This window comes from Scylla paramamosain, chromosome 29 (genome assembly GCF_035594125.1).
Source record: "Scylla paramamosain isolate STU-SP2022 chromosome 29, ASM3559412v1, whole genome shotgun sequence".
In the NCBI taxonomy this organism is placed as follows: Eukaryota; Metazoa; Arthropoda; class Malacostraca; order Decapoda; family Portunidae; genus Scylla; species Scylla paramamosain.
The window spans coordinates 2,694,792-2,703,551 of NC_087179.1; the positions used below are offsets into that span (position 1 = coordinate 2,694,792).

General features: G+C 41.4%; 1 long non-coding RNA gene across 1 annotated transcript; it reads right to left on the minus strand.

Moving 5' to 3' along the window:
* Nucleotides 1-6,542: 6,542 nt before the first annotated feature.
* Nucleotides 6,543-8,207, minus strand: LOC135115775 (uncharacterized). Its single transcript, XR_010276055.1, has 2 exons — nucleotides 8,068-8,207; nucleotides 6,543-7,811 (listed from the first exon to the last, which is right to left on the minus strand). It is a non-coding gene; the product is annotated as an uncharacterized LOC135115775 (long non-coding RNA).
* Between the last annotated feature and the right edge of the window lie 553 nt (nucleotides 8,208-8,760).

The following is an 8,760-nucleotide window of genomic DNA, read 5'->3' on the forward strand; positions in this document are numbered from 1 at the left end:
GACAGATACTGCCAGGAGGAAGAGGCTTAAACTTTTTGTAACTTTTGTAGATTTTACAAAGGCTTATGATAAGATACCCAGGAACGTTATGTAAAGTGTTCTAAAAAGACTGGGTTGTGGCATAGCAATGGTACTTGCTATTATTGCAATCTAGAAGGTCACGGAGTGCATTGTAGAAACAGCAGTTATCACTGCCACTGTGGTTGTGCGTCATCCTCGACATCCTGTTTATTATTTATCATATTTGTCAATGACCTGATCACATTAATCAAATGAAAATGTTACATGTACTGGTCCTGATGGAAGACACTGTTCTGCTGGCCACGTCCAGAGCTGCCATGACAGCCAAAATCAGAATATTAAATGAGTTTTGTACATCTCACACTACGCAAGTCAATATGAAGAAAACTAAATTTTTTTTTGCGATAAACAGCAACGATGAAGATAAAACAGTCGATGACCGTGGATGGGTATAGTAAAGGAGGCATGCGACCAGTAAGTCGATCCGTGTAGCCATTTCATCGCAGACGGGTCCACTACCACAGCCATCAGAGTTCAGGCCAGCAATATAATGCGCTACACACTTAAGTTCACATTATTTATTCACAAAAACAATGACACTTTATTTATTATCAAATGCCGAATATTCGAGGCAGCCCTGACGTCTACATTGCTGTATGGCTGTGAATCATGGTTGACATCAAACCCGTCATTAAGCAGTATATGTGGTGTATTAAAGAGATGCTGGGCGTCCGAAAGACTACTTCCAATGACCTCTGCTTGTTCGAGCTGGGCTGCGATCCTCTGCAAGCCTTGGTCAAGCCGAGGCAACGCAAGTTTTTCTCTAGCATGTGGAGTGAGCGGCGTGGAATGGAGGACGATCCACTAGCACACGCTATTTCAATCACACTTAATCATGATTCCCAACATCACATTATGTACCCGACTTTATCCATCTTAATGTTGACAATGTGTAACTAATATTTACAAACCTAAATGATAAGTTGAGAGCCTCAGAATCTGGAAGGGTTCAAATGTACATTTCAGTTAACCCTCTTTATAAAGTACATGACAATTACATCAACAGCAACAAAGTGAATGAGGTGAAACGAGGAATTTGGACGCGTCTAAGAGTGAGAGGACACAGCCTCGCCGTGGAAGAGAGTCGCTGGAATAGGCGTGGGAGGGGTCGCTCACCCTTGGATTTGTCTTGTGGACAAATCCAAACAGAAAGACAAGTCGTCGAGCACTGTCCTCGCACTTTGGACCTACGCCAGCAGTTCCTACTTATCACCATGGAAAATCTATTGATTGAGAGAACTGATTATGCAACTGTCTGCCACATATGTCATTTCATTATCTCAAAGTAAACTTGATCACATTTACCATTGTCTTAAATTTAATATTGTTTTAGATATTTTTTTTCTTGTTTTTGTAGTGGATTATTTTATTATTAATTAGTTCACTTTTTTCTTTTCCTTTTGTATATTCTCTTATCGAGGTTTTACTTGTGTTGCTGTTCTAGTAAGATTTAGTTATTGTTTTTTTTTTTTGCTTTTTTTTTGCTTTTTATTGTTTTCCCTGTTTATTTTTTATTGTTTTCCCTGTTTACATTTTGTTCAGAATACTTGTTTTGGAATCACATATTTCATATAAAGTTTGTGTCTTTCTTATGTGTTTGTGCTTTTAATGTGTTTTTATTTGCGTGTTTGTACTCCTTTTGTTGTTATCTGTTCATTTAGTTATTTAATCTTGGATCTTGTTTTCGTCCTTTAATAGTCAACCGGGACTTTGCGCTACACACTATTAATTATCATACAGTTTCATGTATGTCTGGACCATAGTTAACGTTTATACCATATAATGTTAATAATGTTTGTGGTCAATGAAATATGTCTATCTATCTATCTATCTATCTATCTAGCTAGCTATCTAGACTGTATGTGCTTATAGCCTGTGTGTGACTGTAGCCTGTGATAGCCTGTAACCTGTGTGCATGTACCATGTGTGCCTGTAGCCTGTGTGTGTCTGTAGCCTGTGTGCGCTTGTAGCCTGTAGCCTGTGTGTGGCTGTAGCCTGTGTGTGCTTGTAGCTTGTGTTTATTTTTTTTTTATGTAGGAAGGACACTGGCCAAGGGCAACAAAAATCCAATAAAAAAGAATGCCCACTGAAATGCCAGTCCCATAAAAGGGTCAAAGCAGTGGTCAAAAATTGATGAATAAGTGTCTTGAAACCTCCCTCTTGAAGGAATTCAAGTCATAGGAAGGTGGAAATACAGAAGCAGGCAGGGAGTTCTAGAGTTTACCAGAGAAAGGGATGAATGATTGAAAATACTGGTTAACTCTTGCATTAGAGAGGTGGACAGAATAGGGGTGAGAGAAAGAAGAAAGTCTTGTGCGGCGAGGCCGCGGAAGGAGGGGAGGATGCAGTTAGCAAGATCAGAAGAGCAGTTAGCATGAAAATAGCGGTAGAAGACAGCTAGATATGCAACATTGCGGCGGTGAGAGAGAGGCTGAAGACAATCAGTTAGAGGAGAGGAGTTGATGAGACGAAAAGCTTTTCTTACCACCCTGTCTAGAAGAGCAGTATGAGTGGAACCCGCCCAGACATGTGAAGCATACTCCATACATGGACGAATAAGACCCTTGTACAGAGTTAGCAGCTGGGGGGGTGAGAAAAACTGGCGGAGACGTCTCAGAACACCTAAGTTCATAGAAGCTGTTTTAGCTAGAGATGAGATGTGAACTTTCCAGTTCAGATTATAAGTAAAGGACAGACCGAGGATGTTCAGTGTAGAAGAGGGGGACAGTTGAGTGTCATTGAAGAAGAGGGGATAATTGTCTGGAAGGTTGTGTCGAGTTGATAGATGGAAGAATTGAGTTTTTGAGGCATTGAACAATACCAAGTTTGCTCTGCCCCAATATGAAATTTTAGAAAGATCAGAAGTCAAGCGTTCTGTGGCTTCCCTGCGTAATATGTTTACCTCCTGAAGGGTTGGACGTCTATGAAAAGACGTGGAAAAGTGCAGGGTGATATCTTCAGCGTAGGAGTGGATAGGACAAGAAGTTTGGTTTAGAAGATCATTAATGTATAATAAGAAGAGAGTGGGTGACAGGACGGAACCCTGAGGAACACCACTGTTAATAGATTTAGGAGAAGAACAGTGACCGTCTACCACAGCAGCAATAGAACGGTCAGAAAGGAAACTTGAGATGAAGTTACAGAGAGAAGGATAGAAACCGTAGGAGAGTAGTTTGGAAATCAAGCTTTGTGCCAGACTCTATCAAAAGCTTTTGATATGTCCAAGGCAACAGCAAAAGTTTCACCAAAATCTCTAAAAGATGATGATCAAGACTTAGTAAGGAAAGCCAGAAGATCACCAGTAGAGCGGCCTTCACGGAACCCATACTGGCGATCAGATAGAAGGTTGTGAAGTGATAGATGTTTAAGAATCTTCCTGTTGAGGATAGATTCAAAAACTTTAGATAGGCAGAAAATTAAAGCAATAGGACGATAGTTTGAGGGATTAGAACGGTCACCCTTTTTAGGAACAGGTTGAATGTAGGCAAACTTCCAGCAAGAAGGAAAGGTAGATGTTGACAGACAGAGCTGAAAGAGTTTGACTAGGCAAGGTGCAAGCACGGAGGCACAGTTTCGGAGAACAATAGGAGGGACCCAATCAGGTCCATAAGCCTTCCGAGGGTTTAGGCCAGCGAGGGCATGGAAAACATCATTGCGAAGAATTTTAATACGTGGCATGAAGTAGTCAGAGGGTGGAGGAGAGGGAGGAACAAGCCCATAATCGTCCAAGGTAGAGTTTTTAGCAAAGGTTTGAGCGAAGAGTTCAGCTTTAGAAATAGATGTGATATCAGTGGTGACATCTGGTTGAAATAGAGGAGGGAAAGAAGAAGCAAAGTTATTGGAGATATTTTTGGCTAGATGCCAGAAATCACGAGGGGAGTTAGATCTTGAAAGGTTTTGACATTTTCTGTTAATGAATAAGTTTTTGGCAATTCGGAGAACAGACTTGGCATGGTTCCGGGCAGAAATATAAAGTGCATGAGATTCTGGTGATGGAAGGCTTAAGTATCTTTTGTGGGCTACCTCTCTATCATGTATAGCACGAGAACAAGCTTCTAAACCAAGGTTTAGAAGGTGTGCCTATAGCCTGTCCTGCATGTAGGCTGTAGCCTGTGTGTGCCTGTAGCCTGTGCGTGCCTGTAGTCTGTGAAAGTCTGTAGATTATGAGTGTTTGTAGATTGCGTGTGGCTTAACCCTGTGTGTGTATGTAGCCTATGTGCGCATGTAGCCTGTGTGTGCCTGTAGCCTGTGTGTCCCTGTAGCCTGTGTGCGCCTGTAGCCTGTGCAGACCTGTAGCTTGTGTGTGCCTGTGGCCTGTGTGTGCATGTAGCCTATAGCCTATGTGTGCCTGTGTCGTGTGTGTGGATGTAGCCTGTAGCCTGTGTGTGCCTGTTGCCTGTAGTCTGTGTGTGCCTGTAGCCTGTGTGTGTCTGTAGCCTGTGAACCTGTAGACTGTGCATGCCTGCAGCCTGTGTATGCCTGTAGCCTGTGTGCGCCTGTAGCCTGTGTGTGCCTTTAACCTGTGTGTGCCTCTAGCCTCTGCGGGCCTGCAGACTGTGTACCCCTGTAGTTTGTGTGTGTCTGCAGCCCCTGTGTGCCTGTAGCCTGTGTGTGCCTGTATCCTGTGGGGGCCTGTAGCCTGTGTGTGCCTGTAATCTGTGTATGCCTGCAGCCTGTATGTACCTGTGGCCTGTGCGTGCCTATAGCCTTTCTGAAGAGAATTGATAATTATTAGTCACTACTTTTGTGCGCAACTTTATTCCGCTTTGTTACACAAAAAATTACAATGATTCTAAGTACAGTTGTTGTTCGCTCTCATTTGTCAGCACAAAACTATATTTTCCTTTCGTGTGTTAATAATTACTGTTTATTTCCTGCCAATGTCGGTGTCAGCTATTTTCTTTGTTACTTATATACAATTGCTTCATTTACATCTCTATGACGCTTTATTATGTCGATTGATAATTACTTTTATTCGGCGTCCATGTCGGTGTTAATCTTTTTTTTTTTTTTCACGATGAATCTGTCCGCCATTCGATCCCGACTTTAATCATACAAAATTTCTCTAAGATAGTAATTAGTCACTCGCTACAAACGTTGTCTGGAAAGCTGCCTAGAATGTGAGCTGAAATTATAAATTTATTCACCTTTTAGTGAGATAATTCTACTTTAAACGATACTGAAACACCTATAAAACGTATTCACGTTTTATTTTATTTTTTAAACATTCTTATTCAAATTAATTAAAATACCAGCGCCACCTAGTCCATCACAGCCAGATAAGCTCTGAGGCGTCCTTCCAGACAATACAGACTGCATTTTAAACTCACTAGATTAACAACTTGAATAGCCTGATCATACTCATTGTATTAAATTATTTAACCTTATCATCCTCGTGTAAAAATTTTATCCAAGAATTGTCACGTGTAGGCCTAATGGCTTTTTCCAGCTTTCCCTTTTTCTCAAGTTTTATCTTCTTACGAAAAAGCTCGATGATACGTCTACCCCGATAAAGTAACCAAAAATTAAAATTGCCCCTGGATCAAGCCCCAGTGACTTTTCCTCCTACTACATTTACCTTCTTATCACCCTATTCCTCCCACTATCCCCACTTCCCCTTCCTCATCTTTTCTCTTTTCCTTACTTACTTAGTGAGCAATCAGTCCCCATCCGAAAGTTAGTCACGAGCAGTCAGTCTTGGTCTCTCACTCAGTTTTTTCACTCAATCACAGTCAGTCTTGAGAGACGCTGCTCGGTCATCATTTCATATCACTTTAGAGAGAAAGAACAATCAATCGTCACCATACAATCTCGTATCGTATCAAGTGTGTACAATCTCTATTATTAAATCAAGAAATCTCATCATATGTGTCTTTTACTCGCACACACCAAGTATGTCAACTTATACCCACGACCTCCAAGCTACCAGAAATACCAAGCTCACTACCGGTCCGACTAATTCCTAGAAAGTGAGGGCAGAAGTACTGCCTTCTCCGTCGTGGGTCAAGGGGCTGTGGTGTGCACTAACCACTCTATGACACTGACCACACCTGCCATCACTCAACTGCACATCTATCTAGACCTGGTGTTTTTTTCCACTTTTCATCTCCCTTACTGCTGCCTGCATCTCCACCTCCATTGTACATGCCTCATCTAACTCCCTTAGTACATTAACTCTATCTCTCCCAAATACCCAAATCTCAGGCTCTTTTTCCTGCTCCATACTCATCAGTTTTTTTTTTTTTTTTTAAATACCCTTCATCCCACCATCATCTACTTTCATTTGTTCCTCACTACCAGATGGTGCTTTACTTATTTTCTTAACTTTTTTTTTATTCTCTTGAACATTCGCTGTTAACTTTCTCCTATCTTTTATCAGCCTTCCCTTTAGCATCACGCACAACTTTTCTTGCTTTTACTCAGCTTTCCTTGCACCTCTTATGTGACTTTCAAACCTTCCATTCAATCCTTACTTTTATTCTCTACAGTCACCTTAATCTGTTCACACCCAAACCAGCCTTGACAATACAACAATGTATAATACACATCAATATGTCACAGTCAGTAAGAAGAAATAAAACAATCATAAAAGCACTTATCTCTTACAAATTATTTCCTAGCAAGAGACACTTCACCTCTACAATGCATGCCATGGAGGCACGCTTAAAAGTAATTTATGATTCTTTTTTCCTGTTTCTGTCTCCTTTGTTCGTTTTCAAGTCCTTGTACATCCATTCTGTTGGGAACATCATTCTGAATGACATCTTTCCCATCATGAGGCAAAATCAATTTACTTTAAAAAAACTTATGTTATTCATCATTACACATGCAACAATGAGATGGCTTTAGTAGTGTCCAAATCTATTCTAAATTTCATACGAAAATAACCAAATTTTTTTAGTACACCAAATGTTCGTTCAAATACGTTTATTAGGGAATGGGTAGTGTTATATGCTCTTTCATAGGTATCCATGAAGTTAACTCTGGAGTCTTTACAAATGGTCTCAGTGCATAAGCAGTATCTCCAAGTAAAATGACGTCTAGGATCAAGATTGTATTGCAAAGCTGACTATTAAAAAAAATAAATAAATACTGTCACTGATCCTCCCAGGCCAATGAACAACAATATTATAAAACAGCAACTCAGGCCCACACACACCTTGCACAGTTAGAGAGAGAGAGAGAGAGAGAGAGAGAGAGAGAGAGAGAGAGAGAGAGAGAGAGAGAGAGAGAGAGAGAGAGAGAGAGAGAGAGACTTTCAGAGAACAAAACACTTCAGAAGCATCCACTCATGGTTTAGAAATGGCAATGTGGGTGCAACCAATGGCCCCTACAACACCTGGCACTCCCCAAATATCACAAAAGCCTGCAAATTATTGCCAGAGGAAGGAAAGATGTGATGACTGCTCCTACTGGCAACTGTTCTTGAAACAGTCTGCAGGCATTCACTGACTAATGTCTGCGACACATCGTGGCATTGTTCTTTGATGATCTTTTCTTTTCATCATTCGTTTCTCCACCTCCTGCTTCTTCTTAAAAAAAATACTAACTACTACAAACACGTCATCATGAAGTCTCTGACGCTTGCTGGGCCTTTGTTGGTAGGTGGTTAACTGGTACTTAGCCCTGCTGTCTGGACCTCCACCTTTACCTCTTCCACCTCCTCAGGAGTGGGCTGTATTGAGGCCACCTCACACACCGTCGAGTAAGAGTTTTCTGCCAGTTAATAACTGATATAATAGATGTAAAAATAAATAAATAAATAAATAAATAAAATAAATAAAACTGTGGTGTGCCAATAGAGACTGCAGATGCATGCATTCATGCATGAATTACAATATAGCATTTGAAAGATTAGGGTTTCAGTCACATGATCCAACCTGTATACTTTTGCATTAATGCCTTCTCGTATATGCTCTCAGTGACTCATAATTTCATGTTGATAGTACAATATTTCAAGGGAAATATATCATGTTGGCAACTTACCACTAGCTGGCATGGCATCTAAATCATAGGAATTCCCTTTGTTACTTTGTTATTAGTGTCTGTGCCAAGGAGACAGTAGGCGGAGGGGCCCCACTACCAGTCCTCTTTTGTTCCTTCGTCTGGAGAGATTGCTCATGTTTAGCTCTAAAAAGAAAAAGAAAAAAAAAGTTGGATAAATAGCATTAATAAGTTATTACTAGTATTAACATCATTCCGTCAGAGTGTGAAATAATGCTCTATGTTAGCAATACTATATATTTATACAGTGTGTCACCTGGACCTCCATTTTGCCGCACATGGACGTAAAAATGTTCCCCGAGTCCGTTCTGCGGGGAGCGGCAGCATGCCGAAACCCAACGATCCGGAGCCAGTAAGGAAGGAGCAGGCACCGCCTCACTTCCGGCAGAATAAGCCACAAGGACACCCCAGGGAGGGTAATAAGTTTCAACCACCACGTGGGTGGAATACCGGCTCATCGCGTCCCGCACCACCTATAAGAGCTAGCCCGCAAACAGGCGCCGGAGGATATTGTACTAGCGGCAGACGCTCCTTCACTTACAGCTGTCCAGAACCACCCCTCGCCTGCCGTAGATAGCGTTCAGGTGACACTTGAAGCACATAACAGGGCCCACAACCCCACTCATTTTGACTAGCAGCCACCTCCTCAGTACCAGTAGATTCACCGCGAGTATT